Raw genomic sequence first — 27,325 nt, forward strand, 5'->3', positions numbered from 1 at the left:
ATACTCTGTGTTTTTGTCACTCTAACCCACTTCAAAAGGAGAGCCCAGTGCTTTCAATGGTGCAGAGTACTTTCCCAATACACTTACACCTTGCCTTGCAGTCATAATAGCAAATAGTCAACTAGGGCGGAATTGCTGATGTCTCATTGTGATGTGTTGTTGTCACCCAGGGCGATTGGTCATGAGGTCCTCTGATGTCATAAAGCTACAGCATGATGGCATCTGACGTGAGAGCAAGCAATAGGATACATTTTTCATGGAATTGAAATGGGTAGCAGGCTAGGCAGGATATCCAGCTGAAGATAAAGATGTTAAAATGAAAGAATCTAGGGCATTATTAGAGACTTATACATTTGTTTGTAGGTGTGGGTGATCATAATATTCTCGAGTTCTCTATTAGTTAACTGATAGGGATGTGCAACGATGAAGATGTTAGAATCTGTTCTTCAGAATGTTTATTATTACCACTAACTTTAGCATAAGCCTTCTTCCAAAAACGTATCAGGTCACTCAGTAGTTATTGCTGTACCATAACCTAATGGGATTGCAGTGAGAAGGATCCCCTGTCACATGGCTAGCATTGACATCTTTTTATTTACATCCTAATATAGGTACTAGCCTGGTGTAGAGAGTCATAGCAAATAAGGCTTTGGATTAAGAGAAGTATGCTAGGTTGAAAATAATATTGAGATTTGAATTTTTAGTGAGCTGTGGATTTTCGCATTGTTACAGGCGCCATAGTACTGATTATTGGCACAGTATACAAATATATTTGTTGTGTTGCATAGTGTGGAAATGTTCAAGTTCTGTTAATGGACTAACAGTGGACTTTTCCATCTGCAGATTATACTGAATGACCAGCAGAGGGAGTGATGCCAAAAACCATTTCTCTGCATTGCTGAGACCCCAAAAAAAGAAAAGGTTGTCAGCCTTCGACTTCCTTGATCAATTTACATGGTAGGTTAAACTCTCATTTAATCGGTTTGCTTGTCATTGAATGAAGTTTAGGGCGTCTGACAGCTCTCAGCACCTTTTAGTGGGGTCTTCCGCATAAGTATTATTTGTGAAGACTGAATCGATATGAATGACGCTATTGGCATCATGATAGTTTATGAAAGACGTTGACTGTCTACAAGGCTGAAAATCCTACTTGAGATACTAGTGCTAGCAATTTATGATCACAGGAAATTAGTGTCTTTGAGGCTGGAATGAGTTGTCTTACGTTAGACCTATTGACTTACTTTGGAACCGGTAAGCTTATTTACCCTGCCTCCCAGCGCTCTGTATGTGGGACTCTGATACTCAAGATGGATTGCTCTTTAGGATACTCTGTGTTTTTGTCACTCTAACCCACTTCAAAAGGAGAGCCCAGTGCTTTCAATGGTGCAGAGTACTTTCCCAATACACTTCCACCTTGCCTTGCAGTCATAATAGCAAATAGTCAACTAGGGCGGAATTGCTGATGTCTCATTGTAATGTGTTGTTGTCACCCAGGGCGATTGGTCATGAGGTCCTCTGATGTCATAAAGCTACAGCATGATGGCATCTGACGTGAGAGCAAGCAATAGGATACATTTTTCATGGAATTGAAATGGGTAGCCGGCTAGGCACGATATCCAGCTGAAGATAAAGATGTTAAAATGAAAGAATCTAGGGCATTATTAGAGACTTATACATTTGTTTGTAGGTGTGGGTGATCATAATATTCTCGAGTTCTCTATTAGTTAACTGATAGGGATGTGCAACGATGAAGATGTTAGAATCTGTTCTTCAGAATGTTTATTATTACCACTAACTTTAGCATAAGCCTTCTTCCAAAAACGTATCAGGTCACTCAATAGTTATTGCTGTACCATAACCTAATGGGATTGTAGTGAGAAGGATCCCCTGTCACATGGCTAGCATTGACATATTTTTATTTACATCCTAATATAGGTGCTAGCCTGGTTTAGAGAGTCATAGCAAATAAGGCTTTGGATTAAGAGAAGTATGCTAGGTTGAAAATAATATTGAGATTTGAATTTTTAGTGAGCTGTGGATTTTCGCATTGTTACAGGCGCCATAGTACTGATTATTGGCACAGTATACAAATATATTTGTTGTGTTGCATAGTGTGGAAATGTTCAAGTTCTGTTAATGGACTAACAGTGGACTTTTCCATCTGCAGATTATACTGAATGACCAGCAGAGGGAGTGATGCCAAAAACCATTTCTCTGCATTGCTGAGACCCCAAAAAAAGAAAAGGTTGTCAGCCTTCGACTTCCTTGATCAATTTACATGGTAGGTTAAACTCTCATTTAATCGGTTTGCTTGTCATTGAATGAAGTTCAGGGCGTCTGACAGCTCTCAGCACCTTTTAGTGGGGTCTTCCGCATACATATTATTTGTAAAGACTGAAGAGATATGAATGACGCTATTGGCATCATGATAGTTTATGAAAGACGTTGACTGTCTACAAGGCTGAAAATCCTACTTGAGATACTAGTGCTAGCAATTTATCATCACAGGAAATTAGTGTCTTTGAGGCTGGAATGAGTTGTCTTACGTTAGACCTATTGACTTACTTTGGAACCGGTAAGCTTATTTACCCTGCCTCCCAGCGCTCTGTATGTGGGACTCTGATACTCAAGATGGATTGCTCTTTAGGATACTCTGTGTTTTTGTCACTCTAACCCACTTCAAAAGGAGAGCCCAGTGCTTTCAATGGTGCAGAGTACTTTCCCAATACACTTACACCTTGCCTTGCAGTCATAATAGCAAATAGTCAACTAGGGCGGAATTGCTGATGTCTCATTGTGATGTGTTGTTGTCACCCAGGGCGATTGGTCATGAGGTCCTCTGATGTCATAAAGCTACAGCATGATGGCATCTGACGTGAGAGCAAGCAATAGGATACATTTTTCATGGAATTGAAATGGGTAGCCGGCTAGGCACGATATCCAGCTGAAGATAAAGATGTTAAAATGAAAGAATCTAGGGCATTATTAGAGACTTATACATTTGTTTGTAGGTGTGGGTGATCATAATATTCTCGAGTTCTCTATTAGTTAACTGATAGGGATGTGCAACGATGAAGATGTTAGAATCTGTTCTTCAGAATGTTTATTATTACCACTAACTTTAGCATAAGCCTTCTTCCAAAAACGTATCAGGTCACTCAATAGTTATTGCTGTACCATAACCTAATGGGATTGTAGTGAGAAGGATCCCCTGTCACATGGCTAGCATTGACATCTTTTTATTTACATCCTAATATAGGTGCTAGCCTGGTTTAGAGAGTCATAGCAAATAAGGCTTTGGATTAAGAGAAGTATGCTAGGTTGAAAATAATATTGAGATTTGAATTTTTAGCGAGCTGTGGATTTTCGCATTGTTACAGGCGCGACAGTACTGATTATTGGCACAGTATACAAATATATTTGTTGTGTTGCATAGTGTGGAAATGTTCAAGTTCTGTTAATGGACTAACAGTGGACTTTTCCATCTGCAGATTATACTGAATGACCAGCAGAGGGAGTGATGCCAAAAACCATTTTTCTGCATTGCTGAGACCCCAAAAAAAAAAAGGTTGTCAGCCTTCGACTTCCTTGATCAATTTACATGGTAGGTTAAACTCTCATTTAATCGGTTTGCTTGTCATTGAATGAAGTTCAGGGCGTCTGACAGCTCTCAGCACCTTTTAGTGGGGTCTTCCGCATACATATTATTTGTAAAGACTGAAGAGATATGAATGACGCTATTGGCATCATGATAGTTTATGAAAGACGTTGACTGTCTACAAGGCTGAAAATCCTACTTGAGATACTAGTGCTAGCAATTTATCATCACAGGAAATTAGTGTCTTTGAGGCTGGAATGAGTTGTCTTACGTTAGACCTATTGACTTACTTTGGAACCGGTAAGCTTATTTACCCTGCCTCCCAGCGCTCTGTATGTGGGACTCTGATACTCAAGATGGATTGCTCTTTAGGATACTCTGTGTTTTTGTCACTCTAACCCACTTCAAAAGGAGAGCCCAGTGCTTTCAATGGTGCAGAGTACTTTCCCAATACACTTACACCTTGCCTTGCAGTCATAATAGCAAATAGTCAACTAGGGCGGAATTGCTGATGTCTCATTGTGATGTGTTGTTGTCACCCAGGGCGATTGGTCATGAGGTCCTCTGATGTCATAAAGCTACAGCATGATGGCATCTGACGTGAGAGCAAGCAATAGGATACATTTTTCATGGAATTGAAATGGGTAGCAGGCTAGGCAGGATATCCAGCTGAAGATAAAGATGTTAAAATGAAAGAATCTAGGGCATTATTAGAGACTTATACATTTGTTTGTAGGTGTGGGTGATCATAATATTCTCGAGTTCTCTATTAGTTAACTGATAGGGATGTGCAACGATGAAGATGTTAGAATCTGTTCTTCAGAATGTTTATTATTACCACTAACTTTAGCATAAGCCTTCTTCCAAAAACGTATCAGGTCACTCAGTAGTTATTGCTGTACCATAACCTAATGGGATTGCAGTGAGAAGGATCCCCTGTCACATGGCTAGCATTGACATCTTTTTATTTACATCCTAATATAGGTACTAGCCTGGTGTAGAGAGTCATAGCAAATAAGGCTTTGGATTAAGAGAAGTATGCTAGGTTGAAAATAATATTGAGATTTGAATTTTTAGTGAGCTGTGGATTTTCGCATTGTTACAGGCGCCATAGTACTGATTATTGGCACAGTATACAAATATATTTGTTGTGTTGCATAGTGTGGAAATGTTCAAGTTCTGTTAATGGACTAACAGTGGACTTTTCCATCTGCAGATTATACTGAATGACCAGCAGAGGGAGTGATGCCAAAAACCATTTCTCTGCATTGCTGAGACCCCAAAAAAAGAAAAGGTTGTCAGCCTTCGACTTCCTTGATCAATTTACATGGTAGGTTAAACTCTCATTTAATCGGTTTGCTTGTCATTGAATGAAGTTTAGGGCGTCTGACAGCTCTCAGCACCTTTTAGTGGGGTCTTCCGCATACATATTATTTGTAGAGACTGAAGAGATATGAATGACGCTATTGGCATCATGATAGTTTATGAAAGACGTTGACTGTCTACAAGGCTGAAAATCCTACTTGAGATACTAGTGCTAGCAATTTATCATCACAGGAAATTAGTGTCTTTGAGGCTGGAATGAGTTGTCTTACGTTAGACCTATTGACTTACTTTGGAACCGGTAAGCTTATTTACCCTGCCTCCCAGCGCTCTGTATGTGGGACTCTGATACTCAAGATGGATTGCTCTTTAGGATACTCTGTGTTTTTGTCACTCTAACCCACTTCAAAAGGAGAGCCCAGTGCTTTCAATGGTGCAGAGTACTTTCCCAATACACTTACACCTTGCCTTGCAGTCATAATAGCAAATAGTCAACTAGGGCGGAATTGCTGATGTCTCATTGTGATGTGTTGTTGTCACCCAGGGCGATTGGTCATGAGGTCCTCTGATGTCATAAAGCTACAGCATGATGGCATCTGATGTGAGAGCAAGCAATAGGATACATTTTTCATGGAATTGAAATGGGTAGCAGGCTAGGCAGGATATCCAGCTGAAGATAAAGATGTTAAAATGAAAGAATCTAGGGCATTATTAGAGACTTATACATTTGTTTGTAGGTGTGGGTGATCATAATATTCTCGAGTTCTCTATTAGTTAACTGATAGGGATGTGCAACGATGAAGATGTTAGAATCTGTTCTTCAGAATGTTTATTATTACCACTAACTTTAGCATAAGCCTTCTTCCAAAAACGTATCAGGTCACTCAATAGTTATTGCTGTACCATAACCTAATGGGATTGCAGTGAGAAGGATCCCCTGTCACATGGCTAGCATTGACATCTTTTTATTTACATCCTAATATAGGTGCTAGCCTGGTTTAGAGAGTCATAGCAAATAAGGCTTTGGATTAAGAGAAGTATGCTAGGTTGAAAATAATATTGAGATTTGAATTTTTAGTGAGCTGTGGATTTTCGCATTGTTACAGGCGCCACAGTACTGATTATTGGCACAGTATACAAATATATTTGTTGTGTTGCATAGTGTGGAAATGTTCAAGTTCTGTTAATGGACTAACAGTGGACTTTTCCATCTGCAGATTATACTGAATGACCAGCAGAGGGAGTGATGCCAAAAACCATTTCTCTGCATTGCTGAGACCCCAAAAAAAAAAAGGTTGTCAGCCTTCGACTTCCTTGATCAATTTACATGGTAGGTTAAACTCTCATTTAATCGGTTTGCTTGTCATTGAATGAAGTTCAGGGCGTCTGACAGCTCTCAGCACCTTTTAGTGGGGTCTTCCGCATACATATTATTTGTAAAGACTGAAGAGATATGAATGACGCTATTGGCATCATGATAGTTAATGAAAGACGTTGACTGTCTACAAGGCTGAAAATCCTACTTGAGATACTAGTGCTAGCAATTTATCATCACAGGAAATTAGTGTATTTGAGGCTGGAATGAGTTGTCTTACGTTAGACCTATTGACTTACTTTGGAACCGGTAAGCTTATTTACCCTGCCTCCCAGCGCTCTGTATGTGGGACTCTGATACTCAAGATGGATTGCTCTTTAGGATACTCTGTGTTTTTGTCACTCTAACCCACTTCAAAAGGAGAGCCCAGTGCTTTCAATGGTGCAGAGTACTTTCCCAATACACTTACACCTTGCCTTGCAGTCATAATAGCAAATAGTCAACTAGGGCGGAATTGCTGATGTCTCATTGTGATGTGTTGTTGTCACCCAGGGCGATTGGTCATGAGGTCCTCTGATGTCATAAAGCTACAGCACGATGGCATCTGACGTGAGAGCAAGCAATAGGATACATTTTTCATGGAATTGAAATGGGTAGCAGGCTAGGCAGGATATCCAGCTGAAGATAAAGATGTTAAAATGAAAGAATCTAGGGCATTATTAGAGACTTATACATTTGTTTGTAGGTGTGGGTGATCATAATATTCTCGAGTTCTCTATTAGTTAACTGATAGGGATGTGCAACGATGAAGATGTTAGAATCTGTTCTTCAGAATGTTTATTATTACCACTAACTTTAGCATAAGCCTTCTTCCAAAAACGTATCAGGTCACTCAGTAGTTATTGCTGTACCATAACCTAATGGGATTGCAGTGAGAAGGATCCCCTGTCACATGGCTAGCATTGACATCTTTTTATTTACATCCTAATATAGGTACTAGCCTGGTGTAGAGAGTCATAGCAAATAAGGCTTTGGATTAAGAGAAGTAAGCTAGGTTGAAAATAATATTGAGATTTGAATTTTTAGTGAGCTGTGGATTTTCGCATTGTTACAGGCGCCATAGTACTGATTATTGGCACAGTATACAAATATATTTGTTGTGTTGCATAGTGTGGAAATGTTCAAGTTCTGTTAATGGACTAACAGTGGACTTTTCCATCTGCAGATTATACTGAATGACCAGCAGAGGGAGTGATGCCAAAAACCATTTCTCTGCATTGCTGAGACCCCAAAAAAAGAAAAGGTTGTCAGCCTTCGACTTCCTTGATCAATTTACATGGTAGGTTAAACTCTCATTTAATCGGTTTGCTTGTCATTGAATGAAGTTTAGGGCGTCTGACAGCTCTCAGCACCTTTTAGTGGGGTCTTCCGCATAAGTATTATTTGTGAAGACTGAATCGATATGAATGACGCTATTGGCATCATGATAGTTTATGAAAGACGTTGACTGTCTACAAGGCTGAAAATCCTACTTGAGATACTAGTGCTAGCAATTTATCATCACAGGAAATTAGTGTCTTTGAGGCTGGAATGAGTTGTCTTACGTTAGACCTATTGACTTACTTTGGAACCGGTAAGCTTATTTACCCTGCCTCCCAGCGCTCTGTATGTGGGACTCTGATACTCAAGATGGATTGCTCTTTAGGATACTCTGTGTTTTTGTCACTCTAACCCACTTCAAAAGGAGAGCCCAGTGCTTTCAATGGTGCAGAGTACTTTCCCAATACACTTACACCTTGCCTTGCAGTCATAATAGCAAATAGTCAACTAGGGCGGAATTGCGGATGTCTCATTGTGATGTGTTGTTGTCACCCAGGGCGATTGGTCATGAGGTCCTCTGATGTCATAAAGCTACAGCATGATGGCATCTGACGTGAGAGCAAGCAATAGGATACATTTTTCATGGAATTGAAATGGGTAGCAGGCTAGGCAGGATATCCAGCTGAAGATAAAGATGTTAAAATGAAAGAATCTAGGGCATTATTAGAGACTTATACATTTGTTTGTAGGTGTGGGTGATCATAATATTCTCGAGTTCTCTATTAGTTAACTGATAGGGATGTGCAACGATGAAGATGTTAGAATCTGTTCTTCAGAATGTTTATTATTACCACTAACTTTAGCATAAGCCTTCTTCCAAAAACGTATCAGGTCACTCAGTAGTTATTGCTGTACCATAACCTAATGGGATTGCAGTGAGAAGGATCCCCTGTCACATGGCTAGCATTGACATCTTTTTATTTACATCCTAATATAGGTACTAGCCTGGTGTAGAGAGTCATAGCAAATAAGGCTTTGGATTAAGAGAAGTATGCTAGGTTGAAAATAATATTGAGATTTGAATTTTTAGTGAGCTGTGGATTTTCGCATTGTTACAGGCGCCATAGTACTGATTATTGGCACAGTATACAAATATATTTGTTGTGTTGCATAGTGTGGAAATGTTCAAGTTCTGTTAATGGACTAACAGTGGACTTTTCCATCTGCAGATTATACTGAATGACCAGCAGAGGGAGTGATGCCAAAAACCATTTCTCTGCATTGCTGAGACCCCAAAAAAAGAAAAGGTTGTCAGCCTTCGACTTCCTTGATCAATTTACATGGTAGGTTAAACTCTCATTTAATCGGTTTGCTTGTCATTGAATGAAGTTTAGGGCGTCTGACAGCTCTCAGCACCTTTTAGTGGGGTCTTCCGCATAAGTATTATTTGTGAAGACTGAATCGATATGAATGACGCTATTGGCATCATGATAGTTTATGAAAGACGTTGACTGTCTACAAGGCTGAAAATCCTACTTGAGATACTAGTGCTAGCAATTTATGATCACAGGAAATTAGTGTCTTTGAGGCTGGAATGAGTTGTCTTACGTTAGACCTATTGACTTACTTTGGAACCGGTAAGCTTATTTACCCTGCCTCCCAGCGCTCTGTATGTGGGACTCTGATACTCAAGATGGATTGCTCTTTAGGATACTCTGTGTTTTTGTCACTCTAACCCACTTCAAAAGGAGAGCCCAGTGCTTTCAATGGTGCAGAGTACTTTCCCAATACACTTCCACCTTGCCTTGCAGTCATAATAGCAAATAGTCAACTAGGGCGGAATTGCTGATGTCTCATTGTAATGTGTTGTTGTCACCCAGGGCGATTGGTCATGAGGTCCTCTGATGTCATAAAGCTACAGCATGATGGCATCTGACGTGAGAGCAAGCAATAGGATACATTTTTCATGGAATTGAAATGGGTAGCCGGCTAGGCACGATATCCAGCTGAAGATAAAGATGTTAAAATGAAAGAATCTAGGGCATTATTAGAGACTTATACATTTGTTTGTAGGTGTGGGTGATCATAATATTCTCGAGTTCTCTATTAGTTAACTGATAGGGATGTGCAACGATGAAGATGTTAGAATCTGTTCTTCAGAATGTTTATTATTACCACTAACTTTAGCATAAGCCTTCTTCCAAAAACGTATCAGGTCACTCAATAGTTATTGCTGTACCATAACCTAATGGGATTGTAGTGAGAAGGATCCCCTGTCACATGGCTAGCATTGACATCTTTTTATTTACATCCTAATATAGGTGCTAGCCTGGTTTAGAGAGTCATAGCAAATAAGGCTTTGGATTAAGAGAAGTATGCTAGGTTGAAAATAATATTGAGATTTGAATTTTTAGTGAGCTGTGGATTTTCGCATTGTTACAGGCGCCATAGTACTGATTATTGGCACAGTATACAAATATATTTGTTGTGTTGCATAGTGTGGAAATGTTCAAGTTCTGTTAATGGACTAACAGTGGACTTTTCCATCTGCAGATTATACTGAATGACCAGCAGAGGGAGTGATGCCAAAAACCATTTCTCTGCATTGCTGAGACCCCAAAAAAAGAAAAGGTTGTCAGCCTTCGACTTCCTTGATCAATTTACATGGTAGGTTAAACTCTCATTTAATCGGTTTGCTTGTCATTGAATGAAGTTCAGGGCGTCTGACAGCTCTCAGCACCTTTTAGTGGGGTCTTCCGCATACATATTATTTGTAAAGACTGAAGAGATATGAATGACGCTATTGGCATCATGATAGTTTATGAAAGACGTTGACTGTCTACAAGGCTGAAAATCCTACTTGAGATACTAGTGCTAGCAATTTATCATCACAGGAAATTAGTGTCTTTGAGGCTGGAATGAGTTGTCTTACGTTAGACCTATTGACTTACTTTGGAACCGGTAAGCTTATTTACCCTGCCTCCCAGCGCTCTGTATGTGGGACTCTGATACTCAAGATGGATTGCTCTTTAGGATACTCTGTGTTTTTGTCACTCTAACCCACTTCAAAAGGAGAGCCCAGTGCTTTCAATGGTGCAGAGTACTTTCCCAATACACTTACACCTTGCCTTGCAGTCATAATAGCAAATAGTCAACTAGGGCGGAATTGCTGATGTCTCATTGTGATGTGTTGTTGTCACCCAGGGCGATTGGTCATGAGGTCCTCTGATGTCATAAAGCTACAGCATGATGGCATCTGACGTGAGAGCAAGCAATAGGATACATTTTTCATGGAATTGAAATGGGTAGCCGGCTAGGCACGATATCCAGCTGAAGATAAAGATGTTAAAATGAAAGAATCTAGGGCATTATTAGAGACTTATACATTTGTTTGTAGGTGTGGGTGATCATAATATTCTCGAGTTCTCTATTAGTTAACTGATAGGGATGTGCAACGATGAAGATGTTAGAATCTGTTCTTCAGAATGTTTATTATTACCACTAACTTTAGCATAAGCCTTCTTCCAAAAACGTATCAGGTCACTCAATAGTTATTGCTGTACCATAACCTAATGGGATTGTAGTGAGAAGGATCCCCTGTCACATGGCTAGCATTGACATCTTTTTATTTACATCCTAATATAGGTGCTAGCCTGGTTTAGAGAGTCATAGCAAATAAGGCTTTGGATTAAGAGAAGTATGCTAGGTTGAAAATAATATTGAGATTTGAATTTTTAGCGAGCTGTGGATTTTCGCATTGTTACAGGCGCGACAGTACTGATTATTGGCACAGTATACAAATATATTTGTTGTGTTGCATAGTGTGGAAATGTTCAAGTTCTGTTAATGGACTAACAGTGGACTTTTCCATCTGCAGATTATACTGAATGACCAGCAGAGGGAGTGATGCCAAAAACCATTTTTCTGCATTGCTGAGACCCCAAAAAAAAAAAGGTTGTCAGCCTTCGACTTCCTTGATCAATTTACATGGTAGGTTAAACTCTCATTTAATCGGTTTGCTTGTCATTGAATGAAGTTCAGGGCGTCAGACAGCTCTCAGCACCTTTTAGTGGGGTCTTCCGCATACATATTATTTGTAAAGACTGAAGAGATATGAATGACGCTATTGGCATCATGATAGTTTATGAAAGACGTTGACTGTCTACAAGGCTGAAAATCCTACTTGAGATACTAGTGCTAGCAATTTATCATCACAGGAAATTAGTGTCTTTGAGGCTGGAATGAGTTGTCTTACGTTAGACCTATTGACTTACTTTGGAACCGGTAAGCTTATTTACCCTGCCTCCCAGCGCTCTGTATGTGGGACTCTGATACTCAAGATGGATTGCTCTTTAGGATACTCTGTGTTTTTGTCACTCTAACCCACTTCAAAAGGAGAGCCCAGTGCTTTCAATGGTGCAGAGTACTTTCCCAATACACTTACACCTTGCCTTGCAGTCATAATAGCAAATAGTCAACTAGGGCGGAATTGCTGATGTCTCATTGTGATGTGTTGTTGTCACCCAGGGCGATTGGTCATGAGGTCCTCTGATGTCATAAAGCTACAGCATGATGGCATCTGACGTGAGAGCAAGCAATAGGATACATTTTTCATGGAATTGAAATGGGTAGCAGGCTAGGCAGGATATCCAGCTGAAGATAAAGATGTTAAAATGAAAGAATCTAGGGCATTATTAGAGACTTATACATTTGTTTGTAGGTGTGGGTGATCATAATATTCTCGAGTTCTCTATTAGTTAACTGATAGGGATGTGCAACGATGAAGATGTTAGAATCTGTTCTTCAGAATGTTTATTATTACCACTAACTTTAGCATAAGCCTTCTTCCAAAAACGTATCAGGTCACTCAGTAGTTATTGCTGTACCATAACCTAATGGGATTGCAGTGAGAAGGATCCCCTGTCACATGGCTAGCATTGACATCTTTTTATTTACATCCTAATATAGGTACTAGCCTGGTGTAGAGAGTCATAGCAAATAAGGCTTTGGATTAAGAGAAGTATGCTAGGTTGAAAATAATATGGAGATTTGAATTTTTAGTGAGCTGTGGATTTTCGCATTGTTACAGGCGCCATAGTACTGATTATTGGCACAGTATACAAATATATTTGTTGTGTTGCATAGTGTGGAAATGTTCAAGTTCTGTTAATGGACTAACAGTGGACTTTTCCATCTGCAGATTATACTGAATGACCAGCAGAGGGAGTGATGCCAAAAACCATTTCTCTGCATTGCTGAGACCCCAAAAAAAGAAAAGGTTGTCAGCCTTCGACTTCCTTGATCAATTTACATGGTAGGTTAAACTCTCATTTAATCGGTTTGCTTGTCATTGAATGAAGTTTAGGGCGTCTGACAGCTCTCAGCACCTTTTAGTGGGGTCTTCCGCATAAGTATTATTTGTGAAGACTGAATCGATATGAATGACGCTATTGGCATCATGATAGTTTATGAAAGACGTTGACTGTCTACAAGGCTGAAAATCCTACTTGAGATACTAGTGCTAGCAATTTATGATCACAGGAAATTAGTGTCTTTGAGGCTGGAATGAGTTGTCTTACGTTAGACCTATTGACTTACTTTGGAACCGGTAAGCTTATTTACCCTGCCTCCCAGCGCTCTGTATGTGGGACTCTGATACTCAAGATGGATTGCTCTTTAGGATACTCTGTGTTTTTGTCACTCTAACCCACTTCAAAAGGAGAGCCCAGTGCTTTCAATGGTGCAGAGTACTTTCCCAATACACTTCCACCTTGCCTTGCAGTCATAATAGCAAATAGTCAACTAGGGCGGAATTGCTGATGTCTCATTGTAATGTGTTGTTGTCACCCAGGACGATTGGTCATGAGGTCCTCTGATGTCATAAAGCTACAGCATGATGGCATCTGACGTGAGAGCAAACAATAGGATACATTTTTCATGGAATTGAAATGGGTAGCAGGCTAGGCAGGATATCCAGCTGAAGATAAAGATGTTAAAATGAAAGAATCTAGGGCATTATTAGAGACTTATACATTTGTTTGTAGGTGTGGGTGATCATAATATTCTCGAGTTCTCTATTAGTTAACTGATAGGGATGTGCAACGATGAAGATGTTAGAATCTGTTCTTCAGAATGTTTATTATTACCACTAACTTTAGCATAAGCCTTCTTCCAAAAACGTATCAGGTCACTCAGTAGTTATTGCTGTACCATAACCTAATGGGATTGCAGTGAGAAGGATCCCCTGTCACATGGCTAGCATTGACATCTTTTTATTTACATCCTAATATAGGTACTAGCCTGGTGTAGAGAGTCATAGCAAATAAGGCTTTGGATTAAGAGAAGTATGCTAGGTTGAAAATAATATTGAGATTTGAATTTTTAGTGAGCTGTGGATTTTCGCATTGTTACAGGCGCCATAGTACTGATTATTGGCACAGTATACAAATATATTTGTTGTGTTGCATAGTGTGGAAATGTTCAAGTTCTGTTAATGGACTAACAGTGGACTTTTCCATCTGCAGATTATACTGAATGACCAGCAGAGGGAGTGATGCCAAAAACCATTTCTCTGCATTGCTGAGACCCCAAAAAAAGAAAAGGTTGTCAGCCTTCGACTTCCTTGATCAATTTACATGGTAGGTTAAACTCTCATTTAATCGGTTTGCTTGTCATTGAATGAAGTTTAGGGCGTCTGACAGCTCTCAGCACCTTTTAGTGGGGTCTTCCGCATAAGTATTATTTGTGAAGACTGAATCGATATGAATGACGCTATTGGCATCATGATAGTTTATGAAAGACGTTGACTGTCTACAAGGCTGAAAATCCTACTTGAGATACTAGTGCTAGCAATTTATGATCACAGGAAATTAGTGTCTTTGAGGCTGGAATGAGTTGTCTTACGTTAGACCTATTAACTTACTTTGGAACCGGTAAGCTTATTTACCCTGCCTCCCAGCGCTCTGTATGTGGGACTCTGATACTCAAGATGGATTGCTCTTTAGGATACTCTGTGTTTTTGTCACTCTAACCCACTTCAAAAGGAGAGCCCAGTGCTTTCAATGGTGCAGAGTACTTTCCCAATACACTTCCACCTTGCCTTGCAGTCATAATAGCAAATAGTCAACTAGGGCGGAATTGCTGATGTCTCATTGTAATGTGTTGTTGTCACCCAGGGCGATTGGTCATGAGGTCCTCTGATGTCATAAAGCTACAGCATGATGGCATCTGACGTGAGAGCAAGCAATAGGATACATTTTTCATGGAATTGAAATGGGTAGCCGGCTAGGCACGATATCCAGCTGAAGATAAAGATGTTAAAATGAAAGAATCTAGGGCATTATTAGAGACTTATACATTTGTTTGTAGGTGTGGGTGATCATAATATTCTCGAGTTCTCTATTAGTTAACTGATAGGGATGTGCAACGATGAAGATGTTAGAATCTGTTCTTCAGAATGTTTATTATTACCACTAACTTTAGCATAAGCCTTCTTCCAAAAACGTATCAGGTCACTCAATAGTTATTGCTGTACCATAACCTAATGGGATTGTAGTGAGAAGGATCCCCTGTCACATGGCTAGCATTGACATCTTTTTATTTACATCCTAATATAGGTGCTAGCCTGGTTTAGAGAGTCATAGCAAATAAGGCTTTGGATTAAGAGAAGTATGCTAGGTTGAAAATAATATTGAGATTTGAATTTTTAGTGAGCTGTGGATTTTCGCATTGTTACAGGCGCCATAGTACTGATTATTGGCACAGTATACAAATATATTTGTTGTGTTGCATAGTGTGGAAATGTTCAAGTTCTGTTAATGGACTAACAGTGGACTTTTCCATCTGCAGATTATACTGAATGACCAGCAGAGGGAGTGATGCCAAAAACCATTTCTCTGCATTGCTGAGACCCCAAAAAAAGAAAAGGTTGTCAGCCTTCGACTTCCTTGATCAATTTACATGGTAGGTTAAACTCTCATTTAATCGGTTTGCTTGTCATTGAATGAAGTTCAGGGCGTCTGACAGCTCTCAGCACCTTTTAGTGGGGTCTTCCGCATACATATTATTTGTAAAGACTGAAGAGATATGAATGACGCTATTGGCATCATGATAGTTTATGAAAGACGTTGACTGTCTACAAGGCTGAAAATCCTACTTGAGATACTAGTGCTAGCAATTTATCATCACAGGAAATTAGTGTCTTTGAGGCTGGAATGAGTTGTCTTACGTTAGACCTATTGACTTACTTTGGAACCGGTAAGCTTATTTACCCTGCCTCCCAGCGCTCTGTATGTGGGACTCTGATACTCAAGATGGATTGCTCTTTAGGATACTCTGTGTTTTTGTCACTCTAACCCACTTCAAAAGGAGAGCCCAGTGCTTTCAATGGTGCAGAGTACTTTCCCAATACACTTACACCTTGCCTTGCAGTCATAATAGCAAATAGTCAACTAGGGCGGAATTGCTGATGTCTCATTGTGATGTGTTGTTGTCACCCAGGGCGATTGGTCATGAGGTCCTCTGATGTCATAAAGCTACAGCATGATGGCATCTGACGTGAGAGCAAGCAATAGGATACATTTTTCATGGAATTGAAATGGGTAGCCGGCTAGGCACGATATCCAGCTGAAGATAAAGATGTTAAAATGAAAGAATCTAGGGCATTATTAGAGACTTATACATTTGTTTGTAGGTGTGGGTGATCATAATATTCTCGAGTTCTCTATTAGTTAACTGATAGGGATGTGCAACGATGAAGATGTTAGAATCTGTTCTTCAGAATGTTTATTATTACCACTAACTTTAGCATAAGCCTTCTTCCAAAAACGTATCAGGTCACTCAATAGTTATTGCTGTACCATAACCTAATGGGATTGTAGTGAGAAGGATCCCCTGTCACATGGCTAGCATTGACATCTTTTTATTTACATCCTAATATAGGTGCTAGCCTGGTTTAGAGAGTCATAGCAAATAAGGCTTTGGATTAAGAGAAGTATGCTAGGTTGAAAATAATATTGAGATTTGAATTTTTAGCGAGCTGTGGATTTTCGCATTGTTACAGGCGCGACAGTACTGATTATTGGCACAGTATACAAATATATTTGTTGTGTTGCATAGTGTGGAAATGTTCAAGTTCTGTTAATGGACTAACAGTGGACTTTTCCATCTGCAGATTATACTGAATGACCAGCAGAGGGAGTGATGCCAAAAACCATTTTTCTGCATTGCTGAGACCCCAAAAAAAAAAAGGTTGTCAGCCTTCGACTTCCTTGATCAATTTACATGGTAGGTTAAACTCTCATTTAATCGGTTTGCTTGTCATTGAATGAAGTTCAGGGCGTCTGACAGCTCTCAGCACCTTTTAGTGGGGTCTTCCGCATACATATTATTTGTAAAGACTGAAGAGATATGAATGACGCTATTGGCATCATGATAGTTTATGAAAGACGTTGACTGTCTACAAGGCTGAAAATCCTACTTGAGATACTAGTGCTAGCAATTTATCATCACAGGAAATTAGTGTCTTTGAGGCTGGAATGAGTTGTCTTACGTTAGACCTATTGACTTACTTTGGAACCGGTAAGCTTATTTACCCTGCCTCCCAGCGCTCTGTATGTGGGACTCTGATACTCAAGATGGATTGCTCTTTAGGATACTCTGTGTTTTTGTCACTCTAACCCACTTCAAAAGGAGAGCCCAGTGCTTTCAATGGTGCAGAGTACTTTCCCAATACACTTACACCTTGCCTTGCAGTCATAATAGCAAATAGTCAACTAGGGCGGAATTGCTGATGTCTCATTGTGATGTGTTGTTGTCACCCAGGGCGATTGGTCATGAGGTCCTCTGATGTCATAAAGCTACAGCATGATGGCATCTGACGTGAGAGCAAGCAATAGGATACATTTTTCATGGAATTGAAATGGGTAGCAGGCTAGGCAGGATATCCAGCTGAAGATAAAGATGTTAAAATGAAAGAATCTAGGGCATTATTAGAGACTTATACATTTGTTTGTAGGTGTGGGTGATCATAATATTCTCGAGTTCTCTATTAGTTAACTGATAGGGATGTGCAACGATGAAGATGTTAGAATCTGTTCTTCAGAATGTTTATTATTACCACTAACTTTAGCATAAGCCTTCTTCCAAAAACGTATCAGGTCACTCAGTAGTTATTGCTGTACCATAACCTAATGGGATTGCAGTGAGAAGGATCCCCTGTCACATGGCTAGCATTGACATCTTTTTATTTACATCCTAATATAGGTACTAGCCTGGTGTAGAGAGTCATAGCAAATAAGGCTTTGGATTAAGAGAAGTATGCTAGGTTGAAAATAATATTGAGATTTGAATTTTTAGTGAGCTGTGGATTTTCGCATTGTTACAGGCGCCATAGTACTGATTATTGGCACAGTATACAAATATATTTGTTGTGTTGCATAGTGTGGAAATGTTCAAGTTCTGTTAATGGACTAACAGTGGACTTTTCCATCTGCAGATTATACTGAATGACCAGCAGAGGGAGTGATGCCAAAAACCATTTCTCTGCATTGCTGAGACCCCAAAAAAAGAAAAGGTTGTCAGCCTTCGACTTCCTTGATCAATTTACATGGTAGGTTAAACTCTCATTTAATCGGTTTGCTTGTCATTGAATGAAGTTTAGGGCGTCTGACAGCTCTCAGCACCTTTTAGTGGGGTCTTCCGCATAAGTATTATTTGTGAAGACTGAATCGATATGAATGACGCTATTGGCATCATGATAGTTTATGAAAGACGTTGACTGTCTACAAGGCTGAAAATCCTACTTGAGATACTAGTGCTAGCAATTTATGATCACAGGAAATTAGTGTCTTTGAGGCTGGAATGAGTTGTCTTACGTTAGACCTATTGACTTACTTTGGAACCGGTAAGCTTATTTACCCTGCCTCCCAGCGCTCTGTATGTGGGACTCTGATACTCAAGATGGATTGCTCTTTAGGATACTCTGTGTTTTTGTCACTCTAACCCACTTCAAAAGGAGAGCCCAGTGCTTTCAATGGTGCAGAGTACTTTCCCAATACACTTCCACCTTGCCTTGCAGTCATAATAGCAAATAGTCAACTAGGGCGGAATTGCTGATGTCTCATTGTAATGTGTTGTTGTCACCCAGGACGATTGGTCATGAGGTCCTCTGATGTCATAAAGCTACAGCATGATGGCATCTGACGTGAGAGCAAACAATAGGATACATTTTTCATGGAATTGAAATGGGTAGCAGGCTAGGCAGGATATCCAGCTGAAGATAAAGATGTTAAAATGAAAGAATCTAGGGCATTATTAGAGACTTATACATTTGTTTGTAGGTGTGGGTGATCATAATATTCTCGAGTTCTCTATTAGTTAACTGATAGGGATGTGCAACGATGAAGATGTTAGAATCTGTTCTTCAGAATGTTTATTATTACCACTAACTTTAGCATAAGCCTTCTTCCAAAAACGTATCAGGTCACTCAATAGTTATTGCTGTACCATAACCTAATGGGATTGCAGTGAGAAGGATCCCCTGTCACATGGCTAGCATTGACATCTTTTTATTTACATCCTAATATAGGTGCTAGCCTGGTTTAGAGAGTTATAGCAAATAAGGCTTTGGATTAAGAGAAGTATGCTAGGTTGAAAATAATATTGAGATTTGAATTTTTAGTGAGCTGTGGATTTTCGCATTGTTACAGGCGCCACAGTACTGATTATTGGCACAGTATACAAATATATTTGTTGTGTTGCATAGTGTGGAAATGTTCAAGTTCTGTTAATGGACTAACAGTGGACTTTTCCATCTGCAGATTATACTGAATGACCAGCAGAGGGAGTGATGCCAAAAACCATTTCTCTGCATTGCTGAGACCCCAAAAAAAAAAAGGTTGTCAGCCTTCGACTTCCTTGATCAATTTACATGGTAGGTTAAACTCTCATTTAATCGGTTTGCTTGTCATTGAATGAAGTTCAGGGCGTCTGACAGCTCTCAGCACCTTTTAGTGGGGTCTTCCGCATACATATTATTTGTAGAGACTGAAGAGATATGAATGACGCTATTGGCATCATGATAGTTTATGAAAGACGTTGACTGTCTACAAGGCTGAAAATCCTACTTGAGATACTAGTGCTAGCAATTTATCATCACAGGAAATTAGTGTCTTTGAGGCTGGAATGAGTTGTCTTACGTTAGACCTATTGACTTACTTTGGAACCGGTAAGCTTATTTACCCTGCCTCCCAGCGCTCTGTATGTGGGACTCTGATACTCAAGATGGATTGCTCTTTAGGATACTCTGTGTTTTTGTCACTCTAACCCACTTCAAAAGGAGAGCCCAGTGCTTTCAATGGTGCAGAGTACTTTCCCAATACACTTACACCTTGCCTTGCAGTCATAATAGCAAATAGTCAACTAGGGCGGAATTGCTGATGTCTCATTGTGATGTGTTGTTGTCACCCAGGGCGATTGGTCATGAGGTCCTCTGATGTCATAAAGCTACAGCATGATGGCATCTGACGTGAGAGCAAGCAATAGGATACATTTTTCATGGAATTGAAATGGGTAGCAGGCTAGGCAGGATATCCAGCTGAAGATAAAGATGTTAAAATGAAAGAATCTAGGGCATTATTAGAGACTTATACATTTGTTTGTAGGTGTGGGTGATCATAATATTCTCGAGTTCTCTATTAGTTAACTGATAGGGATGTGCAACGATGAAGATGTTAGAATCTGTTCTTCAGAATGTTTATTATTACCACTAACTTTAGCATAAGCCTTCTTCCAAAAACGTATCAGGTCACTCAATAGTTATTGCTGTACCATAACCTAATGGGATTGCAGTGAGAAGGATCCCCTGTCACATGGCTAGCATTGACATCTTTTTATTTACATCCTAATATAGGTGCTAGCCTGGTTTAGAGAGTCATAGCAAATAAGGCTTTGGATTAAGAGAAGTATGCTAGGTTGAAAATAATATTGAGATTTGAATTTTTAGTGAGCTGTGGATTTTCGCATTGTTACAGGCGCCACAGTACTGATTATTGGCACAGTATACAAATATATTTGTTGTGTTGCATAGTGTGGAAATGTTCAAGTTCTGTTAATGGACTAACAGTGGACTTTTCCATCTGCAGATTATACTGAATGACCAGCAGAGGGAGTGATGCCAAAAACCATTTCTCTGCATTGCTGAGACCCCAAAAAAAAAAAGGTTGTCAGCCTTCGACTTCCTTGATCAATTTACATGGTAGGTTAAACTCTCATTTAATCGGTTTGCTTGTCATTGAATGAAGTTCAGGGCGTCTGACAGCTCTCAGCACCTTTTAGTGGGGTCTTCCGCATACATATTATTTGTAAAGACTGAAGAGATATGAATGACGCTATTGGCATCATGATAGTTAATGAAAGACGTTGACTGTCTACAAGGCTGAAAATCCTACTTGAGATACTAGTGCTAGCAATTTATCATCACAGGAAATTAGTGTATTTGAGGCTGGAATGAGTTGTCTTACGTTAGACCTATTGACTTACTTTGGAACCGGTAAGCTTATTTACCCTGCCTCCCAGCGCTCTGTATGTGGGACTCTGATACTCAAGATGGATTGCTCTTTAGGATACTCTGTGTTTTTGTCACTCTAACCCACTTCAAAAGGAGAGCCCAGTGCTTTCAATGGTGCAGAGTACTTTCCCAATACACTTACACCTTGCCTTGCAGTCATAATAGCAAATAGTCAACTAGGGCGGAATTGCTGATGTCTCATTGTGATGTGTTGTTGTCACCCAGGGCGATTGGTCATGAGGTCCTCTGATGTCATAAAGCTACAGCACGATGGCATCTGACGTGAGAGCAAGCAATAGGATACATTTTTCATGGAATTGAAATGGGTAGCAGGCTAGGCAGGATATCCAGCTGAAGATAAAGATGTTAAAATGAAAGAATCTAGGGCATTATTAGAGACTTATACATTTGTTTGTAGGTGTGGGTGATCATAATATTCTCGAGTTCTCTATTAGTTAACTGATAGGGATGTGCAACGATGAAGATGTTAGAATCTGTTCTTCAGAATGTTTATTATTACCACTAACTTTAGCATAAGCCTTCTTCCAAAAACGTATCAGGTCACTCAGTAGTTATTGCTGTACCATAACCTAATGGGATTGCAGTGAGAAGGATCCCCTGTCACATGGCTAGCATTGACATCTTTTTATTTACATCCTAATATAGGTACTAGCCTGGTGTAGAGAGTCATAGCAAATAAGGCTTTGGATTAAGAGAAGTAAGCTAGGTTGAAAATAATATTGAGATTTGAATTTTTAGTGAGCTGTGGATTTTCGCATTGTTACAGGCGCCATAGTACTGATTATTGGCACAGTATACAAATATATTTGTTGTGTTGCATAGTGTGGAAATGTTCAAGTTCTGTTAATGGACTAACAGTGGACTTTTCCATCTGCAGATTATACTGAATGACCAGCAGAGGGAGTGATGCCAAAAACCATTTCTCTGCATTGCTGAGACCCCAAAAAAAGAAAAGGTTGTCAGCCTTCGACTTCCTTGATCAATTTACATGGTAGGTTAAACTCTCATTTAATCGGTTTGCTTGTCATTGAATGAAGTTTAGGGCGTCTGACAGCTCTCAGCACCTTTTAGTGGGGTCTTCCGCATAAGTATTATTTGTGAAGACTGAATCGATATGAATGACGCTATTGGCATCATGATAGTTTATGAAAGACGTTGACTGTCTACAAGGCTGAAAATCCTACTTGAGATACTAGTGCTAGCAATTTATCATCACAGGAAATTAGTGTCTTTGAGGCTGGAATGAGTTGTCTTACGTTAGACCTATTGACTTACTTTGGAACCGGTAAGCTTATTTACCCTGCCTCCCAGCGCTCTGTATGTGGGACTCTGATACTCAAGATGGATTGCTCTTTAGGATACTCTGTGTTTTTGTCACTCTAACCCACTTCAAAAGGAGAGCCCAGTGCTTTCAATGGTGCAGAGTACTTTCCCAATACACTTACACCTTGCCTTGCAGTCATAATAGCAAATAGTCAACTAGGGCGGAATTGCTGATGTCTCATTGTGATGTGTTGTTGTCACCCAGGGCGATTGGTCATGAGGTCCTCTGATGTCATAAAGCTACAGCATGATGGCATCTGACGTGAGAGCAAGCAATAGGATACATTTTTCATGGAATTGAAATGGGTAGCAGGCTAGGCAGGATATCCAGCTGAAGATAAAGATGTTAAAATGAAAGAATCTAGGGCATTATTAGAGACTTATACATTTGTTTGTAGGTGTGGGTGATCATAATATTCTCGAGTTCTCTATTAGTTAACTGATAGGGATGTGCAACGATGAAGATGTTAGAATCTGTTCTTCAGAATGTTTATTATTACCACTAACTTTAGCATAAGCCTTCTTCCAAAAACGTATCAGGTCACTCAGTAGTTATTGCTGTACCATAACCTAATGGGATTGCAGTGAGAAGGATCCCCTGTCACATGGCTAGCATTGACATCTTTTTATTTACATCCTAATATAGGTACTAGCCTGGTGTAGAGAGTCATAGCAAATAAGGCTTTGGATTAAGAGAAGTATGCTAGGTTGAAAATAATATTGAGATTTGAATTTTTAGTGAGCTGTGGATTTTCGCATTGTTACAGGCGCCATAGTACTGATTATTGGCACAGTATACAAATATATTTGTTGTGTTGCATAGTGTGGAAATGTTCAAGTTCTGTTAATGGACTAACAGTGGACTTTTCCATCTGCAGATTATACTGAATGACCAGCAGAGGGAGTGATGCCAAAAACCATTTCTCTGCATTGCTGAGACCCCAAAAAAAGAAAAGGTTGTCAGCCTTCGACTTCCTTGATCAATTTACATGGTAGGTTAAACTCTCATTTAATCGGTTTGCTTGTCATTGAATGAAGTTTAGGGCGTCTGACAGCTCTCAGCACCTTTTAGTGGGGTCTTCCGCATAAGTATTATTTGTGAAGACTGAATCGATATGAATGACGCTATTGGCATCATGATAGTTTATGAAAGACGTTGACTGTCTACAAGGCTGAAAATCCTACTTGAGATACTAGTGCTAGCAATTTATCATCACAGGAAATTAGTGTCTTTGAGGCTGGAATGAGTTGTCTTACGTTAGACCTATTGACTTACTTTGGAACCGGTAAGCTTATTTACCCTGCCTCCCAGCGCTCTGTATGTGGGACTCTGATACTCAAGATGGATTGCTCTTTAGGATACTCTGTGTTTTTGTCACTCTAACCCACTTCAAAAGGAGAGCCCAGTGCTTTCAATGATGCAGAGTACTTTCCCAATACACTTCCACCTTGCCTTGCAGTCATAATAGCAAATAGTCAACTAGGGCGGAATTGCTGATGTCTCATTGTAATGTGTTGTTGTCACCCAGGACGATTGGTCATGAGGTCCTCTGATGTCATAAAGCTACAGCATGATGGCATCTGACGTGAGAGCAAACAATAGGATACATTTTTCATGGAATTGAAATGGGTAGCAGGCTAGGCAGGATATCCAGCTGAAGATAAAGATGTTAAAATGAAAGAATCTAGGGCATTATTAGAGACTTATACATTTGTTTGTAGGTGTGGGTGATCATAATATTCTCGAGTTCTCTATTAGTTAACTGATAGGGATGTGCAACGATGAAGATGTTAGAATCTGTTCTTCAGAATGTTTATTATTACCACTAACTTTAGCATAAGCCTTCTTCCAAAAACGTATCAGGTCACTCAATAGTTATTGCTGTACCATAACCTAATGGGATTGCAGTGAGAAGGATCCCCTGTCACATGGCTAGCATTGACATCTTTTTATTTACATCCTAATATAGGTGCTAGCCTGGTTTAGAGAGTTATAGCAAATAAGGCTTTGGATTAAGAGAAGTATGCTAGGTTGAAAATAATATTGAGATTTGAATTTTTAGTGAGCTGTGGATTTTCGCATTGTTACAGGCGCCACAGTACTGATTATTGGCACAGTATACAAATATATTTGTTGTGTTGCATAGTGTGGAAATGTTCAAGTTCTGTTAATGGACTAACAGTGGACTTTTCCATCTGCAGATTATACTGAATGACCAGCAGAGGGAGTGATGCCAAAAACCATTTCTCTGCATTGCTGAGACCCCAAAAAAAAAAAGGTTGTCAGCCTTCGACTTCCTTGATCAATTTACATGGTAGGTTAAACTCTCATTTAATCGGTTTGCTTGTCATTGAATGAAGTTCAGGGCGTCTGACAGCTCTCAGCACCTTTTAGTGGGGTCTTCCGCATACATATTATTTGTAGAGACTGAAGAGATATGAATGACGCTATTGGCATCATGATAGTTTATGAAAGACGTTGACTGTCTACAAGGCTGAAAATCCTACTTGAGATACTAGTGCTAGCAATTTATCATCACAGGAAATTAGTGTCTTTGAGGCTGGAATGAGTTGTCTTACGTTAGACCTATTGACTTACTTTGGAACCGGTAAGCTTATTTACCCTGCCTCCCAGCGCTCTGTATGTGGGACTCTGATACTCAAGATGGATTGCTCTTTAGGATACTCTGTGTTTTTGTCACTCTAACCCACTTCAAAAGGAGAGCCCAGTGCTTTCAATGGTGCAGAGTACTTTCCCAATACACTTACACCTTGCCTTGCAGTCATAATAGCAAATAGTCAACTAGGGCGGAATTGCTGATGTCTCATTGTGATGTGTTGTTGTCACCCAGGGCGATTGGTCATGAGGTCCTCTGATGTCATAAAGCTACAGCATGATGGCATCTGACGTGAGAGCAAGCAATAGGATACATTTTTCATGGAATTGAAATGGGTAGCAGGCTAGGCAGGATATCCAGCTGAAGATAAAGATGTTAAAATGAAAGAATCTAGGGCATTATTAGAGACTTATACATTTGTTTGTAGGTGTGGGTGATCATAATATTCTCGAGTTCTCTATTAGTTAACTGATAGGGATGTGCAACGATGAAGATGTTAGAATCTGTTCTTCAGAATGTTTATTATTACCACTAACTTTAGCATAAGCCTTCTTCCAAAAACGTATCAGGTCACTCAATAGTTATTGCTGTACCATAACCTAATGGGATTGCAGTGAGAAGGATCCCCTGTCACATGGCTAGCATTGACATCTTTTTATTTACATCCTAATATAGGTGCTAGCCTGGTTTAGAGAGTCATAGCAAATAAGGCTTTGGATTAAGAGAAGTATGCTAGGTTGAAAATAATATTGAGATTTGAATTTTTAGTGAGCTGTGGATTTTCGCATTGTTACAGGCGCCACAGTACTGATTATTGGCACAGTATACAAATATATTTGTTGTGTTGCATAGTGTGGAAATGTTCAAGTTCTGTTAATGGACTAACAGTGGACTTTTCCATCTGCAGATTATACTGAATGACCAGCAGAGGGAGTGATGCCAAAAACCATTTCTCTGCATTGCTGAGACCCCAAAAAAAAAAAGGTTGTCAGCCTTCGACTTCCTTGATCAATTTACATGGTAGGTTAAACTCTCATTTAATCGGTTTGCTTGTCATTGAATGAAGTTCAGGGCGTCTGACAGCTCTCAGCACCTTTTAGTGGGGTCTTCCGCATACATATTATTTGTAAAGACTGAAGAGATATGAATGACGCTATTGGCATCATGATAGTTAATGAAAGACGTTGACTGTCTACAAGGCTGAAAATCCTACTTGAGATACTAGTGCTAGCAATTTATCATCACAGGAAATTAGTGTATTTGAGGCTGGAATGAGTTGTCTTACGTTAGACCTATTGACTTACTTTGGAACCGGTAAGCTTATTTACCCTGCCTCCCAGCGCTCTGTATGTGGGACTCTGATACTCAAGATGGATTGCTCTTTAGGATACTCTGTGTTTTTGTCACTCTAACCCACTTCAAAAGGAGAGCCCAGTGCTTTCAATGGTGCAGAGTACTTTCCCAATACACTTACACCTTGCCTTGCAGTCATAATAGCAAATAGTCAACTAGGGCGGAATTGCTGATGTCTCATTGTGATGTGTTGTTGTCACCCAGGGCGATTGGTCATGAGGTCCTCTGATGTCATAAAGCTACAGCACGATGGCATCTGACGTGAGAGCAAGCAATAGGATACATTTTTCATGGAATTGAAATGGGTAGCAGGCTAGGCAGGATATCCAGCTGAAGATAAAGATGTTAAAATGAAAGAATCTAGGGCATTATTAGAGACTTATACATTTGTTTGTAGGTGTGGGTGATCATAATATTCTCGAGTTCTCTATTAGTTAACTGATAGGGATGTGCAACGATGAAGATGTTAGAATCTGTTCTTCAGAATGTTTATTATTACCACTAACTTTAGCATAAGCCTTCTTCCAAAAACGTATCAGGTCACTCAGTAGTTATTGCTGTACCATAACCTAATGGGATTGCAGTGAGAAGGATCCCCTGTCACATGGCTAGCATTGACATCTTTTTATTTACATCCTAATATAGGTACTAGCCTGGTGTAGAGAGTCATAGCAAATAAGGCTTTGGATTAAGAGAAGTAAGCTAGGTTGAAAATAATATTGAGATTTGAATTTTTAGTGAGCTGTGGATTTTCGCATTGTTACAGGCGCCATAGTACTGATTATTGGCACAGTATACAAATATATTTGTTGTGTTGCATAGTGTGGAAATGTTCAAGTTCTGTTAATGGACTAACAGTGGACTTTTCCATCTGCAGATTATACTGA

The sequence above is a fragment of the Lissotriton vulgaris genome, chromosome 9 (genome assembly GCF_964263255.1).
Source record: "Lissotriton vulgaris chromosome 9, aLisVul1.2, whole genome shotgun sequence".
NCBI classification, from domain to species: Eukaryota; Metazoa; Chordata; class Amphibia; order Caudata; family Salamandridae; genus Lissotriton; species Lissotriton vulgaris.